The following is a 17,602-nucleotide window of genomic DNA, read 5'->3' on the forward strand; positions in this document are numbered from 1 at the left end:
AACCCTCTGTAGGCACACCTCTTTTTTGTGACGTGATAGGCACACGGGTACGAATTTGGTTTATACTTTTTCATGTCGCTAGAACTTTTTTCGGTCTCAATATTTTATATAGAATCGTATATGAAATTGATGTAGAATTTTGCGAGGAATTCGAATATTGTATTCACAATTCCGAAAAAAAATATTTTCACCCTTATAAAGAAACTTTTTTGTGACCACTTTTTTGAAAAATTGTATTTTTTTTTATTTTTTTCCTGCCAAATTCGCACCCGTGTGCCGACAGAGGGTTAATCATGTGATTGACAAAATCTATACATATATACAGGGTGTCCCACAGTCACTGCCCCAAATAAAAACCATGGATTCCTGAGATCATTTTAAGTCGAAAAACTTAAGGGGTAATTTTCTCGTTTTCTTCCCGTTTTCGAGTTATGACGGTTTTTATGATTTTTGCACTCCATTTCCTTAACTGGCTTTATCTTTGCCAAAATACGTCTGATTTGAAAGATTTTTTTTAACAACCAATCAAGAATTTGTTACAGTTTAAGTTTGGATTTGTTCTAAAACTTTTTTTTTCTGCATACAACCGTTTCTCCGTTTCAATATTTTCAAATTAGCAAGATGTTTTCTTGTAGGGACTTAAACGTTCTATAAAAAGTTCCCTGGCAGCAAATTAATTGCTTTAACCGTTAAGAAGATATTCGTATCAAAACCAATGCCCACTGATTTCAATAGTTTTCTTATGACAAGTATGCATTGCGATTTGAATACGAATATCTTCTAAACGGTTAAAGCAATTAATTTGCTGCCAAGGAACTTTTTATAGAACGTTTAAGTCCCTACAAGAAAACATCTTGCTAATTTGAAAATATTGAATTTTCAGTGAATTAGAAAATTTTGAAATTGAAAATTGATTTTTTAATTTTTTCTCCATTTAAATCGTGAATAACTTCTTTAGAACTCAATTTAGGGAAAATTACTACAAGACCTTTTTTGTAGAGAATTAAATTTCCTATAAGAATCTATCGTGGTTTTATTTTTCTATTCAGTTATTTGCTTATCACAAAATTCCAAAGTGAAACAGTCAAATTGAAAAAACACTTCGATTTAAAAAGCTTAATTACTCGAATACGGCTCGTCTGACGAAAATTTTCAATAAGATCTTTTTTGTAGGAAATTTAATTTTATATAAGAAAAAATGAACAGAATTTTTTTTTACTTTGATCGTCTAGCAGTTCTGTTGTAAAACATCATATCATGTATAAAAATAAAAAACACCGATGATAGACCTCTTAAAATTTTTTTTAACGGCTCAAATTTTCACCAAATTTTTTTTTCATCATCCTGAACAAAATTTTCGAAGTAGCTTTCAAAAAAAAAAAATTTTTTTTTTTTTTTGGCCCAGTCTAATGAGTATTAATTTTTTTCACTAATTATAATTTTGTATAAAAAATTACATTTTTTTTTTGTTCACTCAGTTTGTTTATTTTTTTTTTTTTAAATTACTTTCAGTAGTCTTTTTTATGAATAAAAAGAGATATTTTTTTCAAGAAAATAAACTGGTCTTTAATAATAAGTGAAAGAAATTAATAATCATTTACGTGTTTTTTTGTTTGAAAGACCGAAGTTATGAAAAACCAGAGCTATGAACCCAAAGCTATGAATCGATATTTTTGGGTTGGCAACCATTGAGATGAACGATATACGGGAGGAACATACCAAAAAGCTAGAGCGTATAGGTTGAGTCAAGGCAAGAACAAAATTGTATGGGACGGGGTGTCTATTACCCTCCGTTTAGACGGGAGGGGGGATTTTCTAAAAAAAAATGACTTAATTAGGAAAAAAAATTATTAAAAATCAACGGTTACATCATTAATATCGTACTGTACTTTTTTGTAAAGCCAAAGACTTGTTCTTGTATATTATTTTTAAGTAAATCTGTTTAATGGAACAGTTTTTGAAACATTAATTTTCCAAAAAAATATATGGCTTTTTTGAAAAAAAAGTAGTTTTGTTTTTTTTTTTTATTTATCGAAAACGACAAGACGTTTTTGGATTCAATTTTTATAGTTTTCGTTTAAAAACAAAAAAAAAAAAACATTAAACTATGTAATTTAAATTAGCACTTAATTACATAAAATTTTGAAAGAAATAATTTCGAAATTTATGTTTTCACTTTTTTTTTTCAAAATTTTGAATTTGAAAACTAATTTTTCAAAAACTAGTCAATTAAACAGCTATATTTAAAACATATTAAAAGGAATAGTTTTTAGCTTTACAAAAAAGTACAGTACGTTACTTTATGTGTAACCGTTGATTTTAAATAATTTTTTATCCAAATTAAGTCATTTTTTTTTAGAAAATCCCCCCTCCCGGCTAAACGGAGGGGAATAGACACCCCGTCTTATACAATTTTTTTTTCTTGCCTTGACTCAAAGTATACGCTCTAGCTTTTTGGTAGGTTCCTCCCGTATATCGTTCGGTTTTTCGTAACTTCGGTTTTGCGTAATTTTGACGTGCATAACTCTGGTATTCATAACTTCGTCGGTTTCCCCATTAAAAATGGTTGCTAGCGCTTTTTGAGCTGTCGGTGGCAGGGGTATTTGTGCCGTTGGTTTTACGCACCGTTAAGTATTTATAAATCAACTTTAAATAACCCCCAAGATTAAACTCCCGCTTGGTCCTCAGAAAAGCTAACTATATAGTATTTCTATGGCCTACAACAACCTTGAGTAATTCTACAAGGAAGGCAAATAGGAGAAGCCTTTGTCCACTATTAACAGGCAGAAATTTATTCAGAACCTTAGAATAGTTCAGGTAGGTAGGTACTCCTTAAAAAATTTCAACCGACTTTCTCTCCCAATTCATACCATTATCTACTTGAACTACGTCACCTTAACCAATTTTTCGCACATTTCACCATTTAAAAACGAGGAATATTCCTTGCAATCGCCCCCAATACAAGAATAACAAGTACAACGTTTACATTGTTATTAATTTTTAATTTTCGATTTCGCAATTCACTATTACTTCCACCATCAACACATCTCCCTCCCAGTTTTAAAAAGCATATCCTTTTAGCCAACAGAGTATCTGTAGGTACCTACTCTGTAAATTTCCCAGAAACTCGAATGGAATCCTTTTTTTCCAATTCGATTGGAGTGTGAGGATGTGGAGTCTCTCTCTTCTATATTATTTGCTTCGACCAATAAACGAAACATAATAATTTATTGACTACTTGGCAAATATTTGGTTAAATTCAATTTGTTCTCCCCGAAAACATAACTTAAATACTAATTTTGGGTTGCGGGGTTTGTTTAAGTACACCTACACCAACAAGAGCATTGGTCCTCTATCTCTCTCTCTGTTTTGATAAAGCTTCACGTTCCCGATTCGATCGCATAAATAATTTAAATTGTCTACTCAAGTGCCATCCCTGTAAATGGAGGAGATGACTTCCTCCTTCCTTCCCATATTACCTCGACTAAAAGGTTCAAAAGTGTGCACAACGATATTGCTAGATATGGGCCAAATAAAACCACCGAAATAATTGCATGTGGATGTGATGCCAATAGCGATAGGTCGAACAGAACAACCGTCGGTCGTCTGCCATACGGCCTATATAAGCGCATAAATTTATGCAACTAAATTAATGGAACAATGAACATTTTAAAACCACATTAGAATACACAACAGATTCGAGGCGGTAAATACTTGAGTTACATTCACCTCGAACTCACCACATCCACACTCCACATGTAGATTGTAGATGTATTTATAGAGTTTTAAAGGCCTAGCCCATGTTAGGATAGTTATGTTATTCTAAACCCTCTCTCGCCCTTCCTCCATTTGGGATCCAACAACTATCGTCAATAATTGAATAAAGGATTCTAGGTTTTGGGCAAACATTTAATCGTCCGATTTAAATAATCCACTCCTCTGCCAGACTCTGGTTGGGGTAAATGGGGTAGGTACCTCATTTCCCTCTTACTCCTATTTTGGAAACCAGAACCAACACGAACACAAAACAGGTATCTGGAAATTTATTGATATAGGCGGTGGCACGGCCGTTGGACTATGGCGGTAGGCTCTATCGATATCTACAGACCGGCTTCATCTGTCGAACCGAAGACCGGCAAGCTTTGCCAGCAGCTAGCGGCTGTTACAAAAGTATGGTTCCTGGTTCTGGCCAACAGCCATGGGCCACATTAATGTGTTCAGGTGTTGTATTTACAAAATTGATATTTTATGCATTAAATCACACCCCAATAGTTCAATACTTGGGCAGGAGGTAGGAAGAAAGGTGAACAATGAAAAATCAATCACAGTAGAATGTTACTATGTGTAGCGAAAAATGGGAACCACACTGCACTTCCGGTTCAAGGAAGGATGCACAAAATTTGTCACAATTTTACTATATCAAAATGCATCGTGTCATGGCTGATGGAGGCAAGTTGCACAGAGAGATTTCGCTCATAATTACACAGCCAACTAGCCTCGAGGGGTGCAGTCCGATTCAGAGGGTAGGTTAGTGCCGAAAGTCATGTTCATAGAGTCGTTTTTTGCTATAATAGTCAATGCCTGCGCATTATTTCACAACAGCAGTATTCAAATGTGGCAGCTAATTACACTCAGAGAAAAAAGTGCAACTTTTTAAAATAGCGAGTGGAAGGACCAGATGGTGGCATTTCGTGACTAAGTAACAGCTGGCTAAAAATTTCTCTAAGGTTCTAAGAAGACAAAGTACCTAAACTAAAAAAATTGTCCCTCTAAAACGATTGGTTCTAATTCAAATGCCTTGCAACTGATTTGCAACCTGGAAACCGATCTGAAGCAACCAAATAGAGAACCATTTCCATGCCCTCCAATTCAGTACTGTGGAAATGTAAGACCCATTTATATTAAAGCTATAAGAAATTTGCTGCAAATATCGTCTTAAGTGGTTTTAAATTGGTTGCGTATTAGTTCAAATAAATAAATAAGTTGCAAACCAGTTTATTATTCTGAAATTAGGTTTTTTGACAGTTAAATTCACCTTTATAGAAACCAGGCAAATTTCCGTGATTAATTTATTGTGTTATCTGAGTTTAAAGACGTTGCGTGTATATTGGAAAGGAAGTTGCAAGCCAGTTTTAGTGCCAAGAAAGATCACTAGAAATTGCAACCGAGTTTACTATGATTTTAGTCAGTTTTATTTGCAATTCACCTATTGATTTTGATTATTTTGCCCGGTTTGAAAAAAGTTGCAAGCAAATTTCCAGAAAAAAGTAAGTTGCAAATCAGTTTATTTGAAACTGAACTGGTTTTAAAGAAACCAAAATGTTGCAAACCAGTTTCAGTTGAATTGCATTTGATTTCGGAAAAAGATATTAAAATCTAGTAAAATTTTTATTTTTAAGATTTTTTTCAGTGTATCTACTCGACATTTTGATTATTCCGGTTATCGGAATTGTAACAAGGAAAAACTTTCAAAACAACAATGTCGAGAACAATGTTGAAAATTTTTGCAGTTGTATACTATGTCTACATATACTCGCACCATTTGAACGCACAATTTTGCGATTACAATAGCGAAGCGTCACTGCCAACCGATTAAACTTTCAATTTATGAACAATGTGTAATTTTTGGAGGCTATTGGTGCACACACGATATAAAAAGCTATTGTTTTGGGTAGCATATGACTTCGTACTCGACGTCCGTGTCGGGTGTTGGGTCGAATTCGTTACGCGTTTGCCGAAATGGCAAGACCTATTTGACAGCTCGGTTGAGAATGAATGATGGTATTTTACGGATTTTGATATGTAGTAACGCGAATTTATATGGTAATCGATGGCATTTTAAAGTGAAAAATAAACTCGATATTTTGTGTAAATTCTTGTGTACATTTTGAGTTGGTTAAATTACAGAAGTAAAAAGAACAACAAAACAGAGAGGAACAATAAAATTACTACTGAAGGGAGTTTTGATTTAAAATTGTTTAAGATTGTAAACCTTTAAAGATTTTTAATGAACCATGTTATTTTTTAATCACATGGTGATTGATTTGTTTTTGCAACTTTCACACGAAGACACAAGAAGACGTCAATCGTAGTTCGTAGATAATACACATTTAAAAATAAAATGCACGACTGGATAGCATGAACCTGCTCTTATTTTCAAAGAGCATAACGTATTAGTAAACCATTAAACATTTTACCCATTTAACTCACAGAAGAGGTTTTTTTTTATCGTTTTCCGTTATCCGAATTTTTTGACGTCTTATAAATCGATGAACTATGGCAGCCACCACAAAACAGTGACGTCATTTTCTCATGTTACACTCTCGCAATTTCGCAGTGCGCGCAAAAATTTCAATTAAAAATTAAAAATAAACTATTAGAGATACAAAAATCTTCTATAGCTTATTTGAAAGATAATAACCTAAAGCTTAATTCAAATGAAGGATTTTTAAAAATTCCGTCATTTAATAGGGTAAACAGGGGTAAAACCGAAAGATGAAATTTTGCTAAAATCTAAACGCGAAGTCGTAGAGAATTGATTTTTTTTGCAATAGATAGACGAGATTAATTTAAGAATAACTGCATTTAAGGAAAAATTCTAAAAAATTTTGGAACTAAGTTACAACGTTTTTTTTTTTTTGACAATTCTAAAGATGTCAGGTGAAAGATGAGGGAAAAAAAATTAAGCGTCTGATACGGATTTTTTTCCAACACTCTGCTTTTCTAAATATGAATTTTTGAAAAAACACCTTGTTTTTTAGGGGTATTTTTGGGTAATTTTTGACCGTTTTTAGCCGATTTTCATCGTTTTTTATTTTTATCTTTTTTTCTTTAATAGATACAGGAACAAAATATATGGAGTAATGATAGACCATGACCACGACTAAATATGTGCGAAGTTTCAATCATTTTTGTAAACACAATTTTGAGATAACAGTAAAATAAATTTTTAGAATTCAACAGGTTATAACTTTTGACCAAGAGCAGATAGAAATTATTAAACTTTTATGAGCATCCTGATACAATTACCTTTAATTTGGTATATCGCACATAACGGAAAACGAACTACAAGCTACACAATGTTAAATCAAGAAAGTTGCGAAAAACCTCAAAACACCAGTGGAGATCTGTTGCCACCCGAACAGCCACCAGTGTGGGAAGTATCGTAATCTCAGTCTGGAAATTCGACATGGTTGACTTTAAAAAATTCTAACTTCTCTTGTAGGCATCTTTGAAATGAGATTGATACTTCATATGAAAGGTGAAATAATAAGCTTTCATATGATATATATTTTTTTATAGGTTGTCAAACAAAAAAATTGATTCAATAGCCTGAGAACATGAAAATAAATGTTTTTTTTTTGCTTTTTTTAATGAAATTTGATCGAGTTCAAAAAATTCTAGCTCTTTTTGTAGATGCCTCATAGACCTGATCGATGTATATATTTTGAGCTAAGACAATAAGCTTTCAGATGGTATAAATATATTTTGTAATGACGTTAGAAGATAAAAATTCATGTTTTTTTTGCTTTTTTTTGGTGAAAATGATTGTTTTCAATAAATTATTTTTATACTTTTCGCGCATTGTAAAAATTTAAAAGTGTTTTTTTTTTTAGCTTTTTCTTGTAAATTATGATTGTTTGAAAAAAGTAAACGCTTCAATTGACTCATTTTAAACAAAAGCACACAACCTGTTTTCTGACGACGTTATTACGTAAAATCATCGTCCGTAAATCGGCCTTACAGACAACCTCTTTTTAAAAGAACTGAAAAACACAGAAATCATACACAAGAAACTTGCACCGCACGATCGGTTACATTTATCAATCAATTCTAATTTTGCTTCTATAAAGCCTTTCAGAAGTAATAAAAGAACTTTATAGAAGCAAAATTGCTTAAAGGGTTATCTGTGTTTTTAATAGTGTTGAAAACATTTCTTCTCTAAAATTTGTCATTTTTCGAATTTAAACATTTCTTTTTAGTTCCCTAGTTCATTTTTAATTCATAAGATTTCTTGTAAATGCGACATGTCTTACAAAATTTCCTTCTATCCCGAAGCTTGTTCTAACGTAAAAACATTCTTTCTAATCATTTTTGCTTCCCAAACCGGAAAGTCATTAAAGAAAAACTTCTTTGACCCTTTAATCCAGGCCATTGATGGGCCTCTTTAAAAAGTTAACTTTCATAAAATTTAATGACATCATCATTAACCCATCACGTATCTACCTATATCCCTACATCTGACAGCCCTAAGTAGCCAAACACAATTAAAACTTAAAGCATCCAATGATCCGAGCTGTCATCTCCAACTCGGTCATCATCATCATCATCATTTTCTCTCTCGCTCTTATCGGTATAAGTTCTGTATAGCAGAGTGCAGTCCAGCACACAAACCACTTTAAAAGTTGATCAACTTTGCAACGATTACACAGTTGTTGCACACACAGTTCAATGAAAGTTTCAAGTCTCGATATTATGATGATGCTCGTCGCTCTTCATCCCTCTCGAAGAAAATCCTATTATCATTCTCCGCAGGCTCCCATCACCTAAAGTTACACATAAATATAAATCGATTCCCATCTAGAGTTAGAGAAGTATATACCACACCCAAGGATATAGTCATAGTTAACCCAACAGGAGGTATAATATGCGAATGCCTCATTTGCCATGGAGATGTTGACCACAAACACTGACCCGGTTTCGCTTCAACACCGCAAAAGACTTATCTTCGTCACACGAGATGACCACACAAACCGCAAAGTTACGCATTCAAATGCGATTTTCAAGTCCACATTATTCACATCCCTGTTTCATTTTCATACACTCAAAAAATTTTCCTGGTAGGCAAAATCTGGTAGAAAATACCAGGCAAAAAACTGGTACAATAGTCCAGATTTCGTGGTAAATAGCTCCAGATTTCCTGGTAAAAATCAAAAAACCAGAAATCTGGTAGAATCTACCAAGAACCAGGAGAAATTTTTTTTAACCAGATTTCCTGGTAGAAAAAAACCAGGAAAAAACATGGTAAAATACTCCAGATTTCGTGGTAAATAACTCCAGATTTCCTGGTAAAATGAAATCTGGTTTTATTTACCAGAAATCTGGTTTCCTGGTACCTTTTTTGACAGATAATTTCCTGGTAAATGCTACCAGCGTCCTGGTAGAATGTATTTTTTTTCCTGGTAAACTGAAGATTATCTGGAATCTGGTAAATAGAACCAGGAAACTTATTTTCTGGTATATTTTTTCCCGGTAGATAAAACCAGTCTTCTGGTACATATTACCAGAAATACTGGGAGATCAAAAATTATCTTTTTTCTGGTAAATAAAACCAGGATTTTTTTTTTCTGGTCTATTTTTTTCCTGGTAGATAAAACCAGTCTTCTGGAACATATTACCAGAAATACTGGGAGATCAAAAATTATCTTTTTTCTGGTAAATAAAACCAGGATTTTTTTTTCTGGTCTATTTTTTTCCTGGTAGATAAAACCAGTCTTCTGGAACATATTACCAGAAATACTGGGAGATCAAAAATTATCTTTTTTCTGGTAAATAAAACCAGGAAATTTTTTTTTCTGGTATATTTTTTCCTGATATATAAAACCAGACTTCTGGAACATATTACCAGAAACACTGGGAGATCAAAAATTATTTTTTTTCTGGTAAATAAAACCAAGAATTTTTTTTTTTTTGTATATTTTTGCCTGGTAGATAAAACCAGTCTTCTGGAACATATTATCAGAAACACTGGGGGATCAAAAATTATCTTTTTTCTGGTAAATAAAACCAGGAATTTTTTTGTCTGGCATATTTTTTCCTGGTAGATAAAACCAGTCTTCTGGTACTTAGTAGCAGAAATTCTGGGAGTAAAAAAAATTATTTTTTTCTGGTAAATAAAACCAGGAATTTTTTTGTCTGGTATATTTTTTCCTGGTAGATAAAACCAGTCTTCTGGTACTTAGTACCAGAAATTCTGGGAGTAAAAAAAATTATTTTTTTCTGGTAAATAAAACCAGGAATTTTTTTGTCTGGTATATTTTTTCCTGGTAGATAAAACCAGTCTTCTGGTACTTAGTAGCAGAAATTCTGGGAGTAAAAAAATTATTATTTTCTGGTAAATAAAACCAGGAATTTTTTTGTCTGGTATATTTTTTCCTGGTAGATAAAACCAGTCTTCTGGTACTTAGTACCAGAAATTCTGGGAGTAAAAAAATTATTTTTTTCTGGTAAATAAAACCAGGAATTTTTTTGTCTGGTATATTTTTTCCTGGTAGATAAAACCAGTCTTCTGGTACTTAGTACCAGAAATTCTGGGAGTAAAAAAATTATTTTTTTCTGGTAAATAAAACCAGGAATTTTTTTGTCTGGTATATTTTTTCCTGGTAGATAAAACCAGTCTTCTGGTACTTAGTACCAGAAATTCTGAGAGTAAAAAAATAATTATTTTTTGGTAAATAAAACCAGGAATTTTATGGGCTAGTATATATTTTGCTCTTAGATAAAATCCAGACTTCTGAAACATTTCACGAGCAAATTTTAGTAAAGAAAAAAAAATATGCCTGGTACACCTATCAAGCCCTTCCTGTCAAATTATCGTAAACTACATGGCGCTTCCGATAATTTCGTTTTTGAGAAAAATCCTTATTTTTTTTTCATTATTTCATGAGGCGCTAACCATATGAAATTGGCGGGAAGAGCTTAATATTCTACCAGAATTCAGCTACATTTTGGGTACAAAAAATTTCCCGGTGTATTCTACCAGAATTCTGGTACATTTTTACCAGGAAAAAAAACCTGGTATATTCTGGTATATAGTACCAGAAAATCTGGTACATAGTTCCATACGCAAGTTTATCTGCTTACTAATAGAAAAAAAAATTATTTTACCCGCCAAAACTATTAAGAGTCAACACCATCTTAATATTATGATTAAGAAATCAAATTTTACGAATTCCTGAGGCGCAGCATAATAAATAAATAATACAGTCATCGTACATAAAGAGATTGATAGACACAAACAAAAAAACACCTTTCGTTTGTTTGTTGGTAGTATTCATCATTCCCGCCGTAAATAGGTACCTACAACAAAATATCCATCCAATAACGGCACATGCATATGCATGTCTATACATGCACGAGTAATGAAATTGTGGATCCAGAGATGTTGAATGTGCTCTATGCAAGCACGAGTAATGAAATTGTTGAAACAGAGATGTAAAATGTAACATTTTTATTGGTAGTTTTTTTTCAGGTTTTATAAAATAAATGAAAAAGTTTGCTTATTCATCTCCAAAGGTAATTATTTCTGTATAGCTTAAGGTATTTCATTGCTAAATTTGTTTGCCACACAAATTTCGTTGATATTATGCGAGTTACTATTTTTCTTTGTGTTTTTATTTATCAATGAAACCCTTACAAAATTCAGATATATAAAAAAAAGGCAAATCTTGTTTTGGTTTTTTTTTTTCGATTTTGTTTTTTTTTTCGAATAGTCTAAGTTGATCGAATTTCCAACTCGAATTAACCATGCAAACTTTCATGAAAACTGCATATTTTTGTATGAAAACGAAAACTAATTAGGTGTCATTCAAATCATTGCAAAAAAGCGTTTTTAAATTTAACTTTCTTGCATAAAACACAAAAACAGATATTTTGACTAACATTACATGATTATCATTACATGATAAGGCCCAAATATTATAATAAGCAAAAGCCTCATCAAAAAAACCTCAAATTGTTCAGACAACCTGAAACGAAAAACGTTTTTGAGGCTATCTCAAAAATCTGACTCGATGGGCTCAAATGAACTTCGGATTCAGTTTCAGCGAACCGGAAAATATATATTTAATACTATCACACCCCTAGATCAAAAAATTTTTTGTCAAAATGACATTTTTTGAGGTTATCTCAAAAACCTGACTCGATGGGTTAAAATGAACTTCGGATTCAGTTTCAGCGACCCGAAAAACATATATTTTATACTATCACACCCCTAGATCAGAAAATTTTTTGTCACAATGACATTTTTTGAGGTTATCTCAAAAACCTGACTCGATGGGTTAAAATGAACTTCGGATTCAGTTTTAGCGACCCGAAAAACATATATTTTATACTATCACACCCCTAGATCAGAAAATTTTTTGTCACAATGACATTTTTTGAGGTTATCTCAAAAACCTGACTCGATGGGTTAAAATGAACTTTGGATTCAGTTTCAGCGACCCGAAAAACATATATTTAATACTATCACACCCCTAGATCAAAAATTTTTTTGTCAAAATGACATTTTTTGAGGTTATCTCAAAAACCTGACTCGATGGGTTAAAAGAACTTCGGATTCAGTTTCAGCGACCGAAAAACTTTTATTAATACTAATATGCCTAGTATATTTGAGCCTTTAAGTAATTTGTTTGTCGGGGTGAAAGAAAAACTAGTGCATAGAAGGGTTAAAATACAATATTTTAACCATTCTACTCTTTTATGTAAACATAAGTTTTTCAACATTTAACTAAATCATAAATAAATCTATTCCCAAAATTGCACCTAAAATATTTTTTTAAATGGATCGATAGCTGGTTTTAGAAATCAGTTCCTCAACTAACAACCCTGTTTAAATGCTTTTTTTCTTTTATAATACAACGAAAATTTCGCAGACAGTGTACATATTCGCTGAGCATCTTGAAATAAAGAAGTTGATTAGGGTGCGCATTAAAATCGAACTTTCACAAATCGCTGGCTGAGAATTATATAGGGTTGTATGTTTGCAGCAGTTTCTATATAATATACAACCTTATAATTCTCAGCCATCGAATGTGATGTTTCAATATGGGTATTCTCTAATTGATGCAAATGGTCTTGTATCGTTTCAAAAGTATAACATTTTCTTATACAATAAAACAACCAAATAAACAGACTAAAAATTCTTTACACTTTTGCACTTCTGCTATACCCTAACCCTACTGCAATAGAAAAATACAATGTTGTAAAATTTGTCTGTTGTAGTTGTAATAGAAAAATAAAATTTAGAAATTTTAATTAATTGTGTTCTTTTAACTTAAAAAAAATGGTAAACTTATAAATACCGTCGCTGTGGCAATTTAAACCTTACGGATCTTCTAAAATGCACATGCGATAACTAGATTTTAATTAATTCCAAAGCAAACAATATAGAGATAAGCACACCCTAATGACTACACAAAGTGTCAGTCGTCATCGTAAAAAAAATAAGGAGATTCGTAGACACAAACAAAAAACCAGGTCTGGCTGGTTTGCTGGTAGTATTCATCATTCCCGCCATTATACATACTATAAAATATCCATCCAATAACGGAACATGAATATGCATGTCTACCTCTGCTTCTACACGAAAACGTAGATGCAAAAGATACACATGAGAACAAATGAGAGAGAAAGATCGATTTCTCCTTTTCTCTTATCGCGTCTACGTTTTCGTATAGAAGCAGACATAGACATGCATATTCATGTCCCGTTATTGGATGGATATTTTATAACAAGGGTAAAGAAATTGTTGGTTCAGGGATGTTATATGTAACTTTTTTACTGGTATGTTTTTTAGGTTTTATAAAATTAATAAAAGAGTTGGCTGGACTCGTCTCAAAATGTAATTATTCCTGTATTGCATAACATATTTCATTGCTAAATTTGTTTGCCGCACAAATTTAGATGATATTATGTGAGTTACCTACTATTTTTCTTCATATTTTTATTTATCAAGGACACTCATACAAAATTGACAAAATTATTTGCCATATAAGCATAAGTAAAATTGACTTCACATTACGATGTATTAAAAGTCAAACCTTTAACGCACTAATTGATAGTTGATCGCTTTTCCAACCCGAAGTAATAAAAAAATGACAACTAATTGGGTGTCACTTTAAATTTCGAAAAAAAGCGTTTTTAAATTTAACTATGAAAACAAATGAAGGTTTTTTAACTATTAAATTATATGATTCCACCCCAGTTTTCATTGATGTTAAGGCCAAAATATAATAAGCATAAGCAAACATAAGCTAATTTCAAGCACATCACAAATTTTCACTTATATTTGCAAAAATAAGGCGCATATCCATAACCTGATTCGTGGATATTTGAGCAAACCTGTCAGATATTGATTAAACTTATCGGAGCTTTGAATTTTATTTTTGGGTACCGTTTACTATCAATTTTTTTTACCATCAAAAACGAAATTTATTAAATTTTCTAATTTTCAGTTAAAACATACTCGGTAAGTTGTATTACTTTCTCAATTTTCTTTTTTTATTTTTCGTTCTGTCAAATATTTATTCTCTGAACATAAAAATTTAACCGGCTCCCAAAGCAGAGTAAATTTTTGATAACTGAAAATGTATCTTTTTATTTTAACAGTGTCGTAAAAGCATTCTAAGCTAAATAAATTAACCCAATTCTCACAAGCCTAAATATCAAATACATATTTCAATATTTTTTATAAATTTTGTTTGTGAAAAGTCCATAAAAATATTCCAATAAAAAAAAAACAAACAAAAATCTTCATAATATTATGTACCTACTAAATCTTTTACGCATCTCTGTTTTCTGTCCAATGTGCAGAGAGCTTTTACAATATAACAACCCTGCCCTGCCCATTGAACAATGTGCTTGGTATTGGAAGAAAGAAAATTGAAACTCGTGTGTTAGTTCTGTGCAAACATCGAGGAAAGCAACACGCGTTTTTTATTTGCGGTAATGTATTCGTGGTTTTCCAATAAATTTGTTGGGAAAAATTTATTTAATTATTTAGCGTAAGTAAAATTAATGAAAATATTACAATATAAGGTACTTTATAAAAACAAAGTAATATTGTAATATTTTCTTCGTGTAGAATTGTTTTTTTTTATCAACCCCCATTTTGAAACTCACAAGAAGGCACGCGCTTTTCATTTCATCTTCTTCGTTTGGCGTCTGCATTCACCAGGTTAGTACATATCTACAGAATATTTTTTTTTTCAATACCCATTTTAAAACATTTATAACTATTTTCATATTTTAATTATCTTCAACAATGAACAAGCTACAAATCTAATTGTGTGAAAACCAAGATAATATTCTACTTTGTCGGGCGTTTACCAGCAATAACTGCTACATATACATAAATTTACATCAGCAAGACCAGGCATAATTAAAAGTAAGTAATACACTTTTATTAGATTTTTTTTCTTATATCGTTTTAAATTAAATCAATCTGACTTCGTGTAGATTTTAATTTTCGTTCAGTTTGAAATATATGTATGCATAATCAAACTAATATTAATTCACGTTCGCAATATTCATCTAAATATAAAAAAAAAACTCAAATAATATCTGTTGGCAACATAAAAAAAAAGAGCGCGTTTTTTTTTTGCAAAGCCTAACGTAATTTTGCATTAAACTTGTTGGTAATATGTATGTATCTACAAATTGTTTATTTCCATCCGCATTTTTAATTCTAAAGTAATATTTTCCAATTGCAAACATTGCACGCGTTTTATTATGTAGATCATGTTGGTACATACATGCCTACGGAATTGTTTTTTTTTTTCAACCCCCATTTTGAAACTTACATTTTTTATTTTGCCCAACTCCAAAGAGGCACATGATTTTCGTCTACTTCATCAGGCGTCTGGATTAACCAGGTTGGTACACATCTACAGAATATTTTTTTCAATTCCCATTTTGAAACATATTTGTTTAATTATCTACAACAGTGGCGAGCACGCTCCAATTGCAAATAAAAAAAGACGCGGGCATTTGCATTAACCACGTTGGTACATATGTGTGTACATCATTGAATTTTATCTCCAATCCCAATTTTAAATTAACATTTTCATATTACCTACCTAATTGCAAAAAAAAGATGCGCTTTTCTTATGGAGCGTGCTTGTCAACAAAATGTCACTGTTTTAGATGATTAAATATTAGTTTTATTTCTCCACCCCAAGTCATTCCAAGATAATTAAATCATCTTAAAACAAAAACCTGCTGGTGATTTAGACCAGACACGTTCAACAGGGAGCTACATCCATTTTGTTAGAATTTCGTTGTTGTATCGTTTAACAGCAAAATTCTAAACGTAATATTTCATTTGTATAGCTTATTTTATTTTCATTAATCTTGAGATGAGCAATCAAATTTACTTTCATCTCTCATTTGTAAAGCTTATTTTATATTAATTAAGTTTGAGATGGAAAACAAAACTAATATAAATTCTCCCACCCAACAGATTCCAAGAAAATTACAAAAATCGGCTTAACATTTGGAAAACTACAAATTTAAACAATCATCGGCTAGACATCTGAAAACCAGCTTCTACAATCATCAGCCAAACCAAACTAATTTATATTTTAAGCAGATAAAAACTGTAAGTAACACCTTTTTGATAGATACGAAAATAAACTTTATATTACTAGATCTAGCCAAAATTTAATTTTATGAAAATAATCCTTTTATTCGAAATTCTTTCTGGTATCGTTTTAAAGTAATATTTAAAGTGATAGATCTGTATAGCTTATTTTAATTTTAAAAGATACAGGTAATCAAACTAACATTAATTCTTCTACCTAAAAGATTCCAAAATATTTAAATCATTTGAAAAAAAACACCAACTACAACAATCATTAGCCACATCAGGCTTAATAATTTCCAGCAGATGAAGGCACGAAGAAACATCCGTTTGTTAGAATTTTGTTTTTGTATCGTTTAAAAGCAAAATTCTAAACATTAACTTTGACTTTGAATAAGTAACTTTTCATTTTGGTAATGAAACTGATTGCTACTTGAGCAAAACTTGTTGCACATAACACATTCTTGTCGATTTAACCTTAATTAATTAAAAAAAAATTATTTAAAAGCATAAAGTTGAGCTTAACTTCTTGTTGAATTCGGTCTTGATTAATTTAAAATTCATTTTGCTAAAGTAGCTTTCTTTTTTCGATTTTGTACATTTTAAATACTTAAAATTCAAAGTGATAGATCTGTCTTTGTATAGCTTTTTTGATTTTCATTAATTTTGAGATGGAAAATCAAACTTAAATTAAATCTCCTACCCAGCAGAAAATTACAAAAATTTAACAATCATCGGTTAGACATCTGAAAAACTACCAGCTACTACAATCATCAGCCAGAAAAACAAATTATTTTTAAAACAGATAAAAATAGTAAGTAACACCCTTCTAAAAGATACGAAAATAAACTTCGTACTACTCGAACTAGCCAAAACTGATTTAATAAAAAGAAGTAGCATCCGCTTGTTAGAATTTTGTTTTTAAAGCAAAATTCTAAACATTAACTTTGACTTAAAATAGTTAACTTTTTATTTTGATAATGAAACTGATTGCTACTTGAGCAAAACTTGTAACACATAACACATTAATCTTAATTTTAATAAAAAATAATCATTTAAAAGCATATAGTTGAGCCTAACTTTTAACATTCCTTTTGGATTCGCTCTTAATTAATAAAAAAATCTTTTCTATTATCTAAAGTTTTGCTAAAGTATCGTTTAACATCAAAATTCTACAGTAAGATCTAATATGTATAGCATTTTTTAATTTTCATTAATTTTGAGCTAAAAAATTAAGCTAAC

The 17,602-nt window shown here is 31.3% G+C and overlaps 1 long non-coding RNA gene across 1 annotated transcript; it reads left to right on the plus strand.

The window, feature by feature from the left end:
* Positions 1–14,686: 14,686 nt before the first annotated feature.
* On the plus strand, positions 14,687–17,428 carry LOC129911946 (uncharacterized). The gene is made up of 4 exons (XR_008771719.1): positions 14,687–14,783; positions 14,864–14,956; positions 15,053–15,166; positions 16,241–17,428. It is a non-coding gene; the product is annotated as an uncharacterized LOC129911946 (long non-coding RNA).
* Positions 17,429–17,602: the final 174 nt, after the last annotated feature.

Source organism: Episyrphus balteatus, chromosome 2 (genome assembly GCF_945859705.1).
Source record: "Episyrphus balteatus chromosome 2, idEpiBalt1.1, whole genome shotgun sequence".
In the NCBI taxonomy this organism is placed as follows: domain Eukaryota; kingdom Metazoa; phylum Arthropoda; class Insecta; order Diptera; family Syrphidae; genus Episyrphus; species Episyrphus balteatus.